The sequence below is a fragment of the Rhinopithecus roxellana genome, chromosome 1 (genome assembly GCF_007565055.1).
Source record: "Rhinopithecus roxellana isolate Shanxi Qingling chromosome 1, ASM756505v1, whole genome shotgun sequence".
In the NCBI taxonomy this organism is placed as follows: domain Eukaryota; kingdom Metazoa; phylum Chordata; class Mammalia; order Primates; family Cercopithecidae; genus Rhinopithecus; species Rhinopithecus roxellana.
The window spans coordinates 102,630,285-102,650,237 of record NC_044549.1 but is presented as its reverse complement, the minus strand read 5'-3'; the positions used below and the strand labels follow the sequence as shown (position 1 = coordinate 102,650,237).

At 35.9% G+C, this 19,953-nt stretch overlaps 1 protein-coding gene and 1 pseudogene across 1 annotated transcript in view; both read right to left on the bottom strand.

The window, feature by feature from the left end:
* Positions 1–19,953, bottom strand: part of GPR149 (G protein-coupled receptor 149) — a 107,435-nt gene that overhangs the window by 9,806 nt on the left and 77,676 nt on the right. The window lies entirely within an intron of this gene.
* LOC104668011 lies at positions 10,041–13,401 on the bottom strand (annotated as a pseudogene).

The window sequence follows — 19,953 nt, the reverse complement described above, 5'->3', positions numbered from 1 at the left end:
ACCAAGAACACTTGGAAACAAACAATAAGGTGGATTCCCAAGTATAATATGTAGCTACAGCAATTAATACAGGGTGTTCATCGCAAGATTTGGTAAATCCATGAAGGAAAACATACAGCCAAGAAAGTAGATATAGTATACGCTGAAGATGGTATTTCAAAATAAGCAGGGTAATTGTATTTTAAAAAGAAACAAACAAAAAACAGAATAAGTTATTTAAATAAACTTTTTACATATTATTCATTATCCATTACAACATTAAGTTAGGTAGCTTTCTGATGTTACATGCAAACATTTAAAACAATTCTTCTTAAATAATTAAAGTACTGAGTGAATAAGACCTTTCCAAATCTGGAATGAAAACTGGAAACCACAAAGTAAAAGATGGACAGATTTGATTGCAAAAAACTTTAAAATGTCTACATAGAAATATATACTATAAACAAAAGTGAAAGACTAAAGGCAACCTAGAAGAATATATTTGTAATCTATATAGAACAAAGTTGAACAGTGATGCTATGGAGAATTATTCTAAATCAGTAAGATAAACAGTCTAGCAGAAAAATGGAAAAGGGAAGTGGGCAAAACAATTAAAGAAAAATGGAGAGTAAACACATAAAAATATGTGCAATTTTACCAATTATTTTATTTTATTTTATTTTATTTTTTATTGAGACAGTGTCTCACTCTGTTACCCAGGCTGGAGTGCAGTGGTACATGTGATCTCAGATCACTGAAACCTCCACCTCCCGAGTTCAAGTGATTCTTGTGCCTCAGCCTCTCAAGTAGCTGGGATTACAGGGGTGTCCCACCAGTACCGGCTAATTTTTGTATTTTTAGAAGAGATAGCGTTTTGCCATGTTGGCCAGGCTGGTCTTGAACTCCTGACCTCAGGTGATTCATCCTCCTCAGTCTCCCAGTGTGCTAGGATTACAGCCGTGGCCACTGTGCCCAGCCTTACAAATAATTTTAAAAGTAAGTAAAAACAATGGTCATTTTAGCTTTTCAGGATGCCCTCCATAAAAGATAAACAGAAAAAAACCCCAGCAGAAATAAAGAGATTGATCCATCTTTAGAGTACATTTTGATTATATTTGACTATAAAATAAAAATTACATATGCTTACCATTGACCCTATATCTGTGAGTTGGTTCCTCCAAATACCAGAACATCATAATGTTAGTTTATTTCAGCACTTTTGTAAGCCCCAAATTAGAAAGAGTCTAAAGGTCTACCTTTAGAAAATAGTTAAATAAATTGTGATACAGTTATGTCCTGAAAAGCTATCTTGAACAGCTGAGGGAAGGCTGTAAATTCTACCTGGGTAAAATAATTTCCATACATTTTAAGATATAAAAGCAAGCAAATTGCAAAACAATCTGTACAGTATGATCTAGTTTTCTTGTTAAAAATAATCATGAGAAATCAGCCCAGAAAATTAAACATGTATAGGAATGAAAATAGATTCACAGACATAGAAGCATACCTATATATGACAGGCATAGAAAAAAGTTTGCAAGGCTACACACCAAGAATTGTTTCCTCTGGGAGTGAAGAGTGGCTTGGCATTTCGCTTTCAGTATTTCTATATTTCTAAATTATTTTCTTATGATCATGATTACTCTTGATCAAGGAAGTTTATTAGGTAGTGAAGGAGGCAGGGATTACAAAATATTGCTAGAAAGGCATCCAGGATGTAGGGGTAGGGTACTGAGTGTGTTGCCGATGCTGGATGCTAGTAGTTAGCCACAGGGTTCATCATCTGGAGTATGTATTAGGGTTTGTTCTATTTTTAGATTAAGAGACAAGAGACAAGCTAGGTAGAGGGCATTATTTCAAAAATTTGCCCTAATGGTTTGGTTGACTAGAATGAGAGTCTCAGTTGGGGTATAGCTAATTTCCCATTCACATTTAAAAAAGAAAACAAAGAAAAAGAAAAAATATAGAGAATGGCACTTATGACAGGAGAGAAATATTTTAAAATTATCTAAAAGGAAAAGTGATTAAAATAATCCTACGGTTCTAGTAAGACAAATATGTATAACACTCTCAAAGTGTCCAGTGTCTGTAATAAGTCAGATTATCCTCACTAATTTTACTGGAAAACTGTTATAAACATTTGAGTCCAACAAGCCGTCAATGTAAAGTTCAAATAAAGAGCCTCATCTCAGGAAACAATAACAACAAACAAGGAAATACTATACAACTTGAGTCACAAACCACAATGTAGCCAACAAATTTAAAAATCATTCAGAAAGTTTAAGGACAGTTTCAAAAAGAGACTTCAAAAGTAAAAGGCAATAGTATCTTAACAGAAAATGAACATTAATTGAAAGAAGTAGAATATGATACAAAAACTGTTAATATTGGTTTATGTTCATGTTTGTAATGGGTTGAATAGCATCCCCTTCCAAATTCGTGTCCCTCTGTAAACTGTGAATATGGCCTTATTTGGAAATAGGGTTTTTGCAGGTGTAAGCAAGTTGTATGAGGTCATACTGAATGAGGATGGGCCTTATCCAGTGACTCTTATCTGTATAAGAAGAGGGAAATTTGGACGCAGATGTACCTGGGGTAAGACAGTCACGTGAAGATGCAGATAACAATTGGAGTTCTGCTGTCACCAGCCAAGGAACATCAAGGATTGCTGGAGCCACCAGAAACTAGGGAGAGGCAAAAAAGGATCCTCCCCAAGAGCTTTCAGAGGGAGCATGGTCTTCATGACACCCTATTTCAGACTTCTGGTCTCTAGAAATGTGGGACAACACATTTTTGTTGTTTTCAACCATCTTAATTTGTGATAATTTGTTACGGCAGCCCTAGGAAACTAATTCAATCTTGTATGCAAACATGTACAAAAATACATTTGGAAAAAAACTTATTTTTAAAAGTCCTACAACAGACCATCTTTTTCTGGACACTGGAGCTATGTGGCCATTTCTGTCAAATCCACATATAATGTAATCTCTTCAAAGGAAGCAAACATTCCCTTGTTGATCTTTATCTTCTCTGCTACCTATAACAGTGTCTGGCATATGACAGGCCCTCAAAAATATCTGTAGAATGGATAAACAAAAGTGTGCATAAATTGGCAAAACTGACCTTATCTCCTTTCCAGATTCCATATTTTAACTTTTCGCACAAAAATAGGATCATCTTTTAAAATATTGCTGTTTAACATTTATATTTAAACAGCCCTAGATAATAAATGATGATAGTTACAAGTACATCAGAAGGTCATATTAGAACAGATTGTTTTTATCAAAATAAAATATTATGGCACTGAATTGTATGTGAAAGTTATTGCATGACAAAGAATGATAGATTCAGAGAGCATAGAACGATTCATTTTGTAGTCTCTGCTTTCTTTTCATTTAAAAGTCTATGAATTAGCATATGCTGTCAGGAATAATGATAATCCATTATTGCTATATTCTTGAGTGTAGGTGGCAAGGAGCTTTTTTATTTGGTAATAATGAGCAGTCTTTAAGCCACACAAAGGCTCCAGGAGAAGAGAGCATGCCATGTAAACACATTAGCACCCATAATCTCCTGTGATAATTGATTCAGACTTACTGACCTTGGGCACATTGAATGTTTTGATTTCTTCACTATGAGCCTCTGGGTGAATTCAGGGTGAAATTTTAATATAAAAAGAGTTGCTGCAAATTTATTTCCTAAGAAGGTGAAGTAGTCTGTTGATAATCTGAATCATTCCAGTTTTAGAAAGACATAATATAGCACCTAGGATCATGGCACTTAGCAGAAACTATGGCATTTAAATTTCTTATTTTATGAAACAAGAACTCATAGCCAGAGAGATCAAACACTTGCCCAGGGTCACATATGTCATATCAGGACTGGCATCAGGACTCAGTTTTCTTAACTCTCAGTTAAGTACTCTTTCTATTATTTGTATCGTGTTGTTATTTTAAAAGAAATCTGCTGTAGCTAAGAGTCAGCTGTAGTTTTCTGCCCTGCAAGGTAGAATTCTGTCACTAACACATGAGTAACCCAAATGACTGACAATTTTAATCTCAATTAAACTCATATAGATGATTGTTAGGTGACTTGGGTGACTTTAGGCCTCTTAAAGTATAGACATTGAGGAATTAAAGTGGAACACGACCATTTAAGATGGTTAGTAGAGATAGGGACATTGAGAGGGAAAAAAAAATAGCATGAAGAACAAGAACTTTGTGAGAAAAACAAAAGTAGATTTTTAATAATTTACTTTTCGGAATTTATTTTTTATTCAATATGCGAAACTATGTGGTTACTGTTTTCACATATTCAACTCGCAGAATATACCTTGTGTCATTCTGTCATTTTCATTTAAATGTTTAATGAACACAAATTAGAGAAAACACATGAATTCCTCAAGGAAAGAGAGAACAAGGGCAAGAAAATGAGGGCCTTCATCAAGGGTCTATAAGAGGCATGAAAAGTGCTAAGAATTTTAACACATTTCACATTTAATCCTCAAAGGCCTTCAAGTTACAAATTAAGGTTTTTCTTTTCTTCTCTTTTTCTTTTTACTTTCCTTTTTTTGAGATAGAGTGTCACTTTGTCACCTAGGCTGGAGTGAGTGGCATGATCTTGGCTCACTGCAATCTCCACCTCCTTCAAGTGATTCTCATGCCTCAGCCTCACAAGTAGCTGGTATTACAGGTGTACCCCACCATGCCTGGCTAAATTTTTGTATTTTCAGTAGAGACAGGGTTTTGTTATGTTTATCAGGCTGGTCTTGAACTCCTGACCTCAGGTAATCTGCCCACCTTGAAGCCACAGTGTCTGGCCAGCTTGTTCTTTTTAAAGATGAAAACTCTAACAACTGAGTAACAGATTTTTAGGATTGATAGATATCCATTCCCCAAAATATTTACTGATCCTGCTGAATAACAGCCATATATCAACCTTCTTGCTAAGCAGTTTTTATGTACTTTCTTATTTAATATACACAACAACCTTATAAAATAGAAAGATTAATTATCTTGAACTCGTAGATGATATAACTGAGTCATAGGGAGGTAATAAGGGAGGGTAATGAATATATATTAAGTGTCTAGTATGTGCTGTCACTGCACTTGGCATTTTACATATTGTATTAGTTGGTTCTCATGCTGCTAATAAAGACACACTTGAGGCTAGGTAATTTATAAAGGAAAGAGATTTGATTGACTCACAGTTCAGCGTGACTGGGGAGGCCTCAGGAAACTTGCAATCATGGCGGAAGAAGACGCAAGCACATCCCTCTTCACATGGTGGCAGCAAGGAGTGCTGAGCACAAAGGGGAAAAGCCCCTTATAAAAATCATCAGATCTCATGAGAATCCACTCACTGTCACGAGAACAGCAGCATGGGGGTAACTGTCCCCATGATTCAATTACCTCCTACCGTGTTCCTCCCATGACATGTGGGGATTATGGGAACTACAGTTCAAGATGAGATTTGGGTGGGGACACTGCCAAATCATATTGCATGTGAAATCTACTACAGGTGAAATATATAATATTATCACGTGGGTGGTAAAATTATTTACATTTTGCAGACAAATAAATTTAAATATGAAGAGGTTAACTAACTTGCCCAGGTAATACAGGAAAGTAAAGTTTTAACTGTGATCTAAATTCAACTCACATTCCAAATCCTTTCCATGATGCCACTGAGGGTCTAAGATGAATTGGAGAAAGGAGAGTGTGGTGGAAGGGAGTGCCAATAGAAGGTTTTTAGAATCATACATGGAGAGCAAAAACAAGATCTGAACTTCCATAGGTAGCAAAAATGGCGAACATGGGATGGACTATAGAAGTATTGCAAAGGCAAAACTATTGAGGCTGGGGAGGCTCGTGGGGAAGTACTGCTGTGGAGTCGCATACACCTGAGTCACTATCTCTATAATCCTTCCCTCTCTAAGCCTCAGTTGTCTCATTTGCAAAATATAAAAATTAAATGAGTTAATGCACGTGAAATGATTAGGGGAGTGCCTCATACATAGTGAGTGCTCCATAAATGTTAGTTATTATTGGAAGGTGAGTAAGAGAGAGGAATCTAAGATGTTTTTAAGGTTTCTAATCCTAGTGTCTAGTGCCAATAGTTGAGACTAGGAAGAGGTAGATAATAAAACATGATTTCTACAATCTTTATCTCCGAATTAGACAGCAGATTCCTCTGCGGCAGTTTATTCTTATGGTCTAAATAAACCAATTAAAAGCCAGACATTGGCAGAATGGATTAAAAACACAAATCAATTATATATTGTCTATAAGAAATTCATTTCAAATATAATAATATAAGCAAGTTGAAAGTAAAAAAAGAAGATTTATCATGCAAGAAAGAAGATTTATCAATCAAAGGAAAAACAAGAGTGGCTATATTAATACCAGATAAAATAGACTTCTGACCAAATAAAGTTATCAGAGACAGGGAAAATTACTATATGATAATAAAGTGATCAGTCCACTTAGAAGACATAGCAATCCTAAATATGTATAGAGCAAGCAACAGAACTGTTAAATATATAAAGCGAAACTGATAGAACTGAAAGGAGAAATAGTCAAATTTACAAATAAGTTGGAGACTTCAACACCTCTCTCTCAACAATTCATAGGATAACTGGAAAGAAATCAGCAAGAGTGTAGAAGAGCACCATTAATCAATAAAATCTAATCAACGTTTGTAGAAAATGTTATGGCTAGAAAATGTTTATTTATAGGACACTCCATCCAACAACAACAGAATACACATTATTTTCAAGTGCCCATGAACCATACACTGAGATAGACCATATCTAGGTCATAAAACAAACCCCAAGGAATTTAAAAGAAACACAATTAAACAGTATGTTCTCTGACCACAACAGAAATAAGGTAGAAATAAATAGCAGAAAGATAGCAAGACAATCTCCAAGCTCTTGGAAACTAAACACTTCTAAATCATCTAAGAGTTAAAAAGGGAGTCTTGAGGGAAATAATAAAAAAAAGTGAATGAAAATGAAAATGCAACCTGTTGAAATTTGTGCTAGGGAAGATCTGAGAGAGAAATTTAAAGCACTAAATGCATACATTAGAAAAGAGGAATAGTCTTAAACCAATAGTCTAGGCTCCCACCTTGATAATCTAGAAGAGGAAGGGCAAAATAAACTGAAAGCAAATATAAAGGAGGAAATAGATAAAAGCTGAAATCAATGACATTGAAAACAGAAAAACAAAGAGGAAATTAATGAAACAAAGTTATTTTTTTAACAGATCAATAAAATTGAAAAATCTCTAGCAGCAGTGACAAAGAGAAGACACAGATTACCGGTATGAAACAGGATATCACTGCAGACTCTGCAGCCATCGAAAGTATCATAAGGGAGTACTACAAACACCTTTACACATTTAAGTTTGACAACTTACATGAAATAGATTGATTCCTTGAAAAACACAAACTACTACAATGTGCCTAATGCAAAATAGATAATTTGAATATCCCTGTAACCATTAAGATAATTAAACTCGCAGTTTAAAAACCTTCAAAAAGAAATCTCTCTGGGCTCATGTATTTTCTCTGGAGAAATCTACTAAATATTTAAGTAAGTATTAATATAAATTCTACACAATCTCTTACAGAAAATGTAAGATGAATGAATACTTCTTGATTCATTTTATAAACCTAGTTTTACCCTAATAATAAAACTCTACAGACAGTACAAAAAATAAAACTATAGAATAGTATCACTCATGAATATAGATGCAAGCATCCTTAATAAATATTAGCAAATAGAATTCAGCAAACTATAAAAAGAATTAAGTACAATAATCAGGCAGGGTTTCTTTCAGAAATTCAAGGCTGTGTCAATATTTATTTATTTACTTATTTGAGGTAGGGTTTTGCGCTGTCACCCAGGCTGAATGCAGTGCTATGCTCACAGCTCACTGTAGCCTCCACCTCTCTCTGTACAAAAAATAAAAACATTTAGCTAGGCATGGTGGTGCGTGACTGTAATCCCAGCTACTGAGGAGGCTGAGGTGGGAGGATCACTTGATCCTGGGGGTTTGAGGCTGCAGTGAGCCATAATCATGCCACTGCACTCAGCCTCAGTGACAGAGTGAAACCCTGTCTCAAAAATAAAATAAAAAGAAAAGAAAAGAAAAGAAAAGAAAAGGAAGCAAAAATTGTACAGACCAGAAAGGAAGAAATGAAACTGTTGCAACTTGTGGATGACATGATTGATTTATGTAGAAAATCCCAAGGAATGGATAAAAAATCCTTAAGCTAATGATTGAGCTAAGCAAGGTCACAGGATATAAGATACATGTACAAAATCATCTGTACTTCTATGTACTAGCAATGAACACATGGATATTAAAATAGAAAATGCAGTACCATTTACAATTGCTAAAAAGGTTAAATATTTAGGTGCAAATCTTATGAAACATGTATAGGACTAATATACTGGAAACTACATGACACTTTAATTGACAATCGGAATAAATGAAGAGGCATATTGTGCTCATGGACTGGAAGATTTGACAGTAAAGATATCTATTCTGTAGAAACAGATCTATACATTTAATATAATTCCTATCAAAATCCTAGCAATATATTTTTGCAGTTATAGACAACATCATTCTAAAATTAAAATGAAAAGGTACATGAACCAGAATAACTAAAATTATTTTGAAAAAATAAATACAGTTGATCTTTGGTATCTGTGGGGGATTGGTTCCAGGACCTCCTGTGGATAGCAAAAATCTTCAGATGCTCAAGTCCCTTATATAAAATGGCATAGTATTTGTATATAATCTGTGTACCTCCTCCCATATACTTTAAAATCATCTCTAGATTACTTATAATACCTAATATCATGCAAATGCTATGTCAATAGCTGTTTACTGTATTGTTCAGGTAATACTGACAAGAAAAAATGTCTGTATGTGTTTAGTTCAGGCACAATTTTGTATTTGAATATTTTTGATTCAAAGTTGGCTGAATTCATATATAGGAACCCACAGATATGGAGAGTTGACTGTATAGTGGGAGGAATCAGGATATCTAATTTCAATATAACTACAATAATCAAAATTGTGTTGTTGCTAGAGGGATAGGGACATAAAAAACTGGAACAGAATAGAGAATCCAAATGTAGACTCACTCAAAACCCAACTGCCTTTTTACAAAGGTACAAAAACAATTCAATGGAGGAAAGTTAGCCTTTTCAACTAACAGTGGTAGGGCAATTAGTCATCCACATGCAAAAAATAAAATAAAATAAGCTACAACTGTTTCATAGTTTATTTAAAAATTAACTCAAAATGAATTGTAAACTTAAATGTAAAATGTAAAACTAAAATTTTTATTTGAAAAATGTAGGAGCAAATCTTTGATATCTAAGGCTAGGAAGGAGTTATTAGACTTGACACAAAAAGCATGATCCATAAAAGGATATTTGATAAACTGGTTTTCATTAAATTAAAAACCTGTTTTGTGCAAATGCAAATTTTGATTCAGGGGGTCTATGGTTGAACCTAAGATTCTGCACTTACTAAAAGTTTTCAAATGATGCTGAAGCTGCTGGTGTAGGACCCACCTTCTGAATAGCAAAAGACAGACACTCTGGCTCCTTACAGTCCTAAAATTATAGGGATAAATAATTTAATGGATAAATAAATTTTGTTATTTTATAGGGTTCACAATTTGGAGAAGTAGAGGAGATAATTTCAGTTGAAGGAATAATAGAAACACCTCAAAACCCAACTTTATAGCTGCATAAAATGAAAAACAAAATCTTATCTTTTCAAATGTCTTTAATTATCTAATATTCTAATTTTTTTCCTAAAGAGACAATAAAAGGTTTCTTAATTCAAAGGTATAACTGGATAAGTAGATTTGTTTACAACCATTCTTGTGAAATACTTTTTTTAAAAAAAATACGACCAACTTCTTTGAAAATAGCAGACACATACCTCAACTATCCCGGGCTAATTTTTGGTGGATAATGTACATAACTAGGCAGAAATAGGCAAGCTGATATTGGCAGATTAACTATCAAATACTCAGTCAAAACTCCATTTGTGACCCTCACTTGTTGATCCATTTCTATTCCCACTTCCTCTTCTACCATCTTGTCAGCTTCCTGAGTGACTCCCTTGTCGACTCGGTCTACCTGACCGGCCACCAGATCGACCACCTGATCTGCCTGACCTACCCGACCAGCCACTTGACCAGTCACTCCTCTGTCTGGGATTAGAGTTGTTTCCATCATAATATTCTTCAGTTTCAGGTAATTTGCCTGGCACTGAGAGTATCCAATTGGAATCATGCCACTCTGCCTGTAACCTTTCTGACTCAGTTGTAGAAACATCAAAGCAAACACCCATATTTCCTTTCAGGAGGCACATGCTGGTAATTCGAGACACTGCATTACTACTCAGCTTTCTGTTAAGTTCTTTCCAGGCACAGGTGATATCCTGTATTTCCTCTAGGCTTTCCAGAGTCATGGTCTTCAGGAGCGATCAAAGATCGTGGTTCAAAGCTTGATGCACCGGAAATGTGGGCTAAAGTTGTAGCCAATGCATCCACTGACCCTTGCTCTGTCATCCAGGCTGGAGTGCAGTGGCCCGATCTCGGCTCAGTGCAAGCTCCGCCTCCCGAGTTCACGCCATTCTCCTGCCTCAGCCTCCCAAGTAGCTGGGACTACAGGCGCCCGCCACCACGCCTGGCTAATTTTTTGTATTTTTAGTAGAGACGGGGTTTCACCGTGTTAGCCAGGATGATCTCTATCTCCTGACCTCGTGGTCTGCCCACCTCGGCCTCCCAACGTGCTGGGATTACAGGCATGAGCCACCGCACCCGGCACCCCTTTCTCTTCTATCAGTCCCTGAGCTGATGGTCAGAAAAAATCAACATCAGCATAAGAAACCGAAGTCAGAAACCTGATGGTATCCATGCTTTTAGATTTAACCAAACCCACTGTAGAAGGAACACCTACACGTTTAAAAGTAATTGCTGCTTTTTGTTCCACATATCTTAGTCGACCTTTTCCTCTTGGTTAATGAAAACATATACAAATCCCTGTCCAGCTCTACCTGTGCATCCAGAGCGATGGATATAGGACTCAATATACTGAGGAGGAGAATGTTGAATCACCAGGTCTACTTCAGGAATGTGCAAACTATGGGCAGCCATATTGGTTGCCACCAAAACTTTAAAACTATCTTCTCTGAAGTCTTTTCGTGTAATTTCTCTTTGTGACTGTGCAATATCCCCATGTAAACACTGGGCATTCTGTTTTATATGTGGATTCATGACCATTTCAGTTACATTCTTCTTGTTCTCACAGAAAATAATAGCCCTCCCCTCAGACCCACTGTAGACTTGAAGGACATCTCCAATAACTGCTGGCCTCTGAGACCAATGACACTGAATGACCAAGCGTTCCACAGTAGTTGCAGCCTTTTGAGTCATTTTTCCAACAAGGCCAACCTGTTCATATCTGGATTTCATGTAATTTTTTTTGCAACTTTGTATACCCACTGTGGGCAAGTTGCAGAGAAAAGTGAAGTCTGAGGATTATCTTCAGAATCAGTTTTGTAGGATTCGTGAATCATATATTCAACTTGCTCATCAAAACCTAAATCTAACATTTGATCCACTTCATCAAGCATAACATGGTGCAGTTTAGAAAGATCCAATCAGCCACTCTGCAGACGGTTTTTGATATGACCAGGGGTTCCAACCAAGATGTCAATACCATTTTGCATATGATTAATTGGGCTTTGATATAGTGTTCCACCATAAAAACACGCCACGCTGAGTTTCCTAGTTTTATCTTTGAAGTCTTTGGCTACTTGATTTGCCAGTTCCCTAGTTGGAGCCGAAACAAGTACCTTTGGTGAGCAGCTTTTTAAAAATTGTTTCTTGCATCCTTTGTAGGGACATGGATGCAGCTGGAAACCATCATTCTTAGCAAACTATCACAAGAAAAGAAAACCAAACACTGCATGTTCTCACTCATAGGTGGGAACTGAACAATGAGATCACTTGGACTCGGGAAGGGGAACATCACACACCGGGGCCTATCATGGGGAGGGGGGAGGGGGGAGGGATTGCATTGGGGAGTTATACATGATATAAATGATGAATTGATGGGTGCTGACGAGTTGATGGGTGCAGCACACCAACATGGCACAAGTATACATATGTAACAAACCTGCACGTTATGCACATGTACCCCAGAACTTAAAGTATAATTTTAAAAAAAAATTGTTTCTTAATTTCTTTGGAGTCTTTCAATCAAAGGGATGGCAAAAAAAAAAAAAAAAAAAAAAAAAAAAAAAAAAAAAAAAAAATGTCTTTCCTGTTCCTGTCCATGCTCGAGCTATTAAATCTTTTCCTTCATATACAGGACAAGGTCTCAACTTGAATAGGGAAGAGATATGTTACCTCTTGACCTTTCAGAAACTTTATAGTCTTTCCAGAAATACAGAAATAAGAGAAGGCTCCTTCTTCCTGTTCACGTGTTAAGGTCTCCTCTAGTTTATTATCACTTGATTTATGAGTAGAACTATCTAAGGATGATACTCGCTTTGATTTTTTTCATATTCATCAATATTTCCATTTGGTAGATCTTTTCTTCTTACGAGATTTAGAGAATTCACCTGAAAGTCTATTGAATCCTTCTTCAGTATCTCCATTTAGCTTTTCTTTCATTTTAGGTTTTTTTTTTTTTTTTTTTTTTTTTTCTTTTTTGGCCTTGGGAGCATCCAGGTCATCTGTAACACCATTTTTTCTTGTTTTTGATTTCTCATCCGAGTCTATAATGGTGCTTTGACTTCCTTCTGTCACTCCAGCACTGTGTAATGTGTTTTCAGTTTATCTTGTTTAAATCTTCATAACAACCCTGTAAGGGAAGTACAGGTCTATAATCCCTTATCCAAAATTGCGATATCCATAGAACTCTTAGTGATAAGGTCAGAGGCGTAGATTCCGCTTCCTAAGGCTATACAAAATAAGTCTCATTCTTTTGTTGAATGTCAGCCTTCAAATACTGCCACCTTAGCCGCTTCAGCTGATTTCTTTTTTCCAGGTCAAATGTCTCCAGTAAAAATTTTATCTGTGCATTTTCCAGCGTCTTGTGATCGTCTGAGTGTTTCAGGAATTTTTTCCTTTGCCCTCCTTTTTATTTTTGGAGGGCATGGGGGTGGGAGGAGGAAAGATGCCACAACTCCTCTACAGGCTCCTTGAGGTTAGGGACCAGACCATTTCTTACTTAGTTTAAGCTCCTTGGTGCGCAGCAAAGAGTATAGTACAAATTAAGGTCAACAAATGCCTTTTGTTTCTCCTTCTTCTGGCTCTCAGACTCCTCCGAGGGTATTTCTAGCTCCATAATGTCCCCCCATGGAGTTTCCCAGGCATTACTGGTCACCACTGCCTCCCTCCGGGCACAGGGGCCACAACCACCTGCAGTCAGCGACAGCGTAGAAGGAAGCCGGGCCTAATGCTTTATTCAAATGATACCGATATTGAAAATGATGAACCATTCTGATGAAAAATGATCAAGTTTCTGCATGAAACCTCATTTTACATTGATTTTATGGCCAAAACATAAGCTTCTGAAATGAATATATCATAATACTTAAGTTACTTATTTATTTATTTATTTATTTATTTATTTATTTATTTATTTATTTATTTATTTTGAGATGGAGTCTTACTCTGGCTCGAGGGCAGTGGCGCGATCTTGGCTCACTGCAATCTCCGCCTCCTGGGTTCAGGCGGTTCTCCTGCCTCAGCCTCCTGTGTAGCTGGGATTACAGGTGTGTGCCACCAGGCCGAGCTAATTTTTATGTTTTTAGTAGAGACGGGGTTTCACCATACTGGTCAGGCTGGTCTCACTCCTGACGTTGTGATCCGCCTGCCTTGGGCTCCCAAAGTGCTGGAATTACAGGTGTGAGACACCATGACTCGCCACTTTATTTCTTATTATGGGAATTTGTATTCTCGTATTTTGAATTCATACTTTTTAGCCCTGTGTGAATCGTGTGTACAATCATGACAGGCTACAAAAAATCCTTAGGGAATTTTGGATTTAGGTGTGTTGTTGCTCTTGGAATTATTAGACAGGGTTCTCCATTCTCAGTTCTAATAGAAATGAAATCTCTAGTTTTATCTCCTAAAATGGCATTTCAAATCAGATATGATGTGTATCCAAATTTATTTCCATATTTTATCCATTATTTCTGTTTTTCTAACAAAATAAAAGAGGATAAACTAGCTTGAAAGTAAGCATACACTGATTCTATTTTACAAGAAAATAAAATTTCATCAGGAATACATGAATCCTAAGAAATGAAATAACTTTTTATATCTTAATGATAAGCAGTCATTCTATTGGATGTTAGAAATACCCTACAAAAATATTTGCAAGAAAAAAAATTTCTCATACGTAATTAACCAGAATTAGGTCAGAAATGATATATTTTCATTTGTAAGACTGTTTAAAAGAATAAATACAATGTTTTTGTAAGATTGCTATACTCCAGAAAAGGTGTTAAAGTTTACATTGATGATATTCATGTAAGTAGGGAAGGCAAGAATACTTTTATTAAACATCATATTGTGGTACAAAGAGCATCAAACTAAAAAGCAAATTTACAGAGGCAAATACACTAGGCAGTGTCCTAGGGTAGAGGAAGCTAGCAACAGGGAATAAGAGTAAATGGGCACTTGGGACCTTACTGGTGTGATGAAAATGTTTTAAAACTGATTTGTGGTGATGTTTGTATAAGTTGGTAAACTTACTAGAAATCATTGACTTATTCACTTGAAGTGGATGACTTATGGGCTGTGTTAGTCCATTTTCACACTGCTATGAAGACATACTTAAGACTGGGTAATTTATAAAGAAAAGAGATTTAATTGACTCACAGTTCTGCATGGCATGGGATGCCTCAGGAAACTTACAATCATGGCAGAAGGTGAAACAGGCAACATCTCACACGGCAACAGGCAAGAGAAATGAGTGAGAGCAAGGGAAATGCCAGATGCTTATAAAATTATCAGATCTTGTGGGAACTCACTCATTATCATAAGAACAGCATGGGGGAATCCACCCCCATGATTCAATTACCTCCACCTGGTCCCTCCCTTCACACATGGGGTTTATAATTCAAGGTGAGATTTGGGTGGGGACACATAATCAAACTATATCAAAGGCTATGTAACATATTCCTCAATTAAGTATTCTTAAGAAAAGAGCATTTTGGCCAAGCAAGGTGCCTCATGTCTCCAATCCCAGCACTTTGGGAGGTTGAGGCAGGCAGACCACTTAAGGCCAGGAGTTCGAAACCAGCCTGGCCAATATGGAGAAACCTCATCTCTACCAAAATTACAAAAAAATTAGCCGGGTATGGTGGTATATACTTCTAATCCCAGCAATTTGGGAGGCTGAGGCATGAGAATAGTTTGAACCCTGGAGGCTGAGGTTGCAGTGAGCACCACTGCACTCCAGCCTGGGTGACAGAGCAAGACTTTGTCTCAAAGAAAAAAAAAAGAAAAAAAAAAGCATTTTACTGACATTCAGGAGACCATGAAAGACAGCACTTGTTCTGCCACTAAATAGCTGTATGACCCTGTATGAACAAGTAGTGTATTCATTAAAGATCTTTGTTTCATTATCTATAAAGAATTGGGCTAAATAAACCCCAACATATCTCTTATCTCTTCCTATTCCAACATTCTGTGACTATTTTGGCAAAGTAACCTCAATGAAAGCACTATTTTTCCTTGAAAAATATCTAAGTATAAAATCTCTTCTGAAAAAAATTAAAATCACAAAACCTTCTTTAAAAACTTCCCCAAAGAAATTATGGATCCAAGACACTTCAAAAGAAACTTTATTTATCAATAAAGCATTGTTGTTGAGGGAATATTTGTATCCTTCCAAAACATATGAAATCTAAGCCACTACACAGCCTATAATGAAAATATCTGAGGTGGGAAGATACAACAAGAAAGAAAAGAAAGCAGATTATAAACCAATGTTTATGTGTTTCATAGACCTTTATGAACTAGAACAAAACCTATAAGGATGATTTAATGAATCGCATACACTTCTAATTTATATCCTCTTTCAATAGGAAACACTTATTAAGCTTGAATACAGGTAAGAGACCATGTAATATCCTGTAGATATGAGTATATACAGGTATGTGCATGTCTTATATATTTGCGTGTGCATATTCGTATATATAATGTATAGTTAACTCTTTTCTGGTGATAGAAAGAATACATTACTGCTTCATTTTGCTATTGAAATATATCTAAAGAACATGCACCAAGAAGTGCCTTAGGTTATAGAAAATTAAGGATGACTTCTACATGATGATGTTAATAATTTTAACTCTTGTGAAAAAAATCATTTAACTGCATAGAGCCTATATGGATAGCATTATTCAAATCAATGGAATTTTCTTCTCAGTTTTTTTCATGCAAAATAAGGGACATTCTTTAGAAAATTCTGTGATACTTCTTATCTAGAAAATAATTTGATAGGTTTAATATTTATGCCTTAAAAACATAACATCTGGCATATTATACTCTGGTAGTTTGTATTCTTGTCAGTGAAGCTAAGCTGGGAATTAATTACATTTTCCCTAAGTCTCTTTCTTGTATCTCTCCAGATTGAAGTCGGCCAAGAAAGGAAGTTATATGCTATTTAGAAGGTGTAAAAAGCAATGGCCATAACCATTTGAAAATCTTCTCATAGGCAGAATCAGAGACAGACAGAAGAAGGGTACCAGACAGGGGCCAGCTTGTCATCACGCCTTTCTGCTCCACATTTAGCTTTTCTTGACTACTGTTATTGTTGACCAACAGAGCCTCCGATCCACCCCAGATGCTTGGCTATGGGCACACAGAGGTCGTGGTTATTCAGAGGCAACAACTTTTCATAGAGCTCTCCACAGATTTCCCCTTTGTGGTCCTACTTTGTTGGCTAGACATACTTGGTTTCTCAAGGGGACTGAGTGGTAACTCTTGTCTCTGATCCTCAAACTTCTCTTCAAGTCCTCTTCTTCCCCAACTTTCTCCACAATTCTAAATGAAATATCTTATCCCACAACACCCATAGTGTTTTTGCTCCTTAGACTAAACCTTAGTAGATACAAATTCCTAATCAACGGAAGAGAAAACCTAACTAAAATAGTGAAGAAAAAATACGATGATTTTAATTAATTCAAAAACCCAAAAATATTTATGGATGAAGGTGGTGGAAGGTAGTCCAATCACAGAATCTCTCTTATCCAGTAAAATGAAGAAAGAGAACAGTCATAGATTCACTAGCAGCAACCAAATAAGGAAAGGGTCCAGTCTCATGCAAAAGCTTCTAAGAGTGGTGGCCACCAAACAGAAACAAAACATTCATCCACTTCTGTAAGCAGTTGCCCAGAAAGAAGACGAGTTGAAAAAAACCTGAGAATTCTGGCTATGAATGGATTCCATTTTGCCAAGAGATGGTTTGAAGTAATGATTCTCAAAATGAGGTCCGCAAGCAGTTTCAGGGGATCTGTGGTCAACATCCATCTTACAAACAGTTTCAGGGGGTCTGTATGGCCAAAACTACTTTAATGACTATATTAAGGTTTTATTTGTCATTTTCACCATGTTAACATTTTTACTAAAGGTACTAAAGCAATGGTGGTTAAACTGCTGGCAGTTTAACAAGAATCAAGGCAGTGGCACCACATTTTCTTGGTAGCCACTGTATACCTAATCACCGCACATATAAAGTAAAAAATAAACCAACAATTTCACTTAAGAATGTCCTTGATGAAGGTGTGTTTTATGGCTATCCCCATTTTACAGATGAGAAAATTGAGATGCACAGATGTTAAGTATCTTTTTCAAGGTCAAACAGCCAATAAGTGGTAGAACTGGAATTCCAGTCTGGGCAGTATGGCACTAGAAAAAAAATAGACAGACAATTCGATTTATTCATGCACTGTATTTTTATTGAGTACTTAATATGAGGCAGATTCTACTCCAGGGACTGGAGATACAAAATAATTATCCATCTGTCCACCCAAACATCCATTCATTGTTCTCTCTGCATATGTGCATAGAGACCTATGGTAATTTCTGGGTAGTATAATTTTAGGTTAGAAGCCTCTCTCTTCCTGGTAGGTTTTTGTACTGCTTGAATTTTACAAATAATGAGCAAATGCTATTTTTATTAAAAACAATAAGGTAATTATTCTTAAGACAAAACTGAACACAACTAATTTCTCTTTTGAAGAAAATACAAAGTAAAATTTCGAGTCTTAAACTTAAAGGAGTATGAAAAGACTTCCCTGTTCTTTCTTCCACTTTTAAGTATTCTTTCTCACCACTACTTATATAGTAACAGAATATAGTATGTGGAAAATTCTTTTCTAAAACTGATTTAGAAGACAAGGTCTCCAAAATCTTCCCATCCCACACAGAAGATACTAAAGCAATTCTTTTTAAAATACATTATTACAAAGATTCTTTAGAAAAAATTAACTGAAAATTCTAGTGGTATTATTGAATCTCAAATAAAAAGAATGCTAATGATGAAGTTATACATAGAACATCACTCATATACGCACTTTTCAGAAATTAGACACTTGCCTTCAGAGGAAATGAGTTCTGTGAAAGTGAAAATTGCATATTCAACTAGTCTTCTTATTCCTGGGGAGAGAATAGCATACGCATTTTAACAACATCAGGAATACATAAAAGTATGTGTCCTAATAAAATCTACATGTTTCTTTGTAACCTGATTGATAGTGCTTTTTCAATTGATGGAATTACTAAGATATTTGCCTTTAAATTTTTTCTCAGTTTTGGTTTTAATTCACATTCACTGTTTATATAGTGGATAGGACAATCATATACACTAATGTATATTTTCATTTTACAGGGTGAAAATTTGTGATACTCCAAAGCTTTTGTTTTCAAAACATTTGGACCAGTACGGGGTGCTTTTTTTCTTTTCTCTACCAAAACTTGTTAGGGTTTCAGAACAAATTGGCCATCCTAATGTGGAGGTCTAGGAATCTGGGTGTCCAGCTTCTTAGAACCAATAATTCCCTTTATCACAAAAGTATTCGAGGAACATTAAATGCACTGATTGAGCCTATTTGTTCTTCCAGGATCCAGACCTCTAATCTTTATTCTTTAGACATGTTGTTTCCAAATGCCAGTCTTAGATTGGTGCTGAACTGACCACATACAAATACAAGCAGAGCTTATTAGAAAGATACATTTATAGTCTCTACTTGGAGAGATTTTGACTTAGTATTTTAGAATTGGAAGCCAAAGTTTATATTTGTGAAGAGTTCTCCAGATGATTTTCATATATAGCCAGATTTGAGAACCACTTGACTTAGAATATCCTAAAAATGATGACAGAGCTGTGATGCACATGGAAGCAAGCACTTTCTTGGTTAATTTACTGACACCCCAAAAAAGGACATGGAGAAATATCTTGCTAGATTTCCATATTCTGTTTCCCAAGTTTTAGTCAGAATTACAACTAAAGAAGCCAATAAGCATTTGTATTAGCTGAAACACTTAAAAACTATTAAAATATCAGAACTTCAGGGGGAAGAAACATTTATCATGAAGCTAAAGAAGTTTAAGTTCCACAACCAATCACATGCATGGGCAACTCTGAATGCTGATTATTGTTGAAAGTGGCAGTGGCCTGAGTGAAGACTGGAAGCCAGGTTGCAATCAGAATACATTCTTTGTAAGTGTATCTGGGAAATGGCCTAATGAGATCTCAGAAAAAATGTGTCTGAATCTCCAAGGAACCAATGCACTTATTGTTGTTTTTATTGCAAGTAAATATTAATTTTTGTATCTAATTTTGTATTCATGATTTGCATATTTTTTCTTACAGTTGTCTTTCCCAAACAAACACTATTCAAGTCCTATATAACC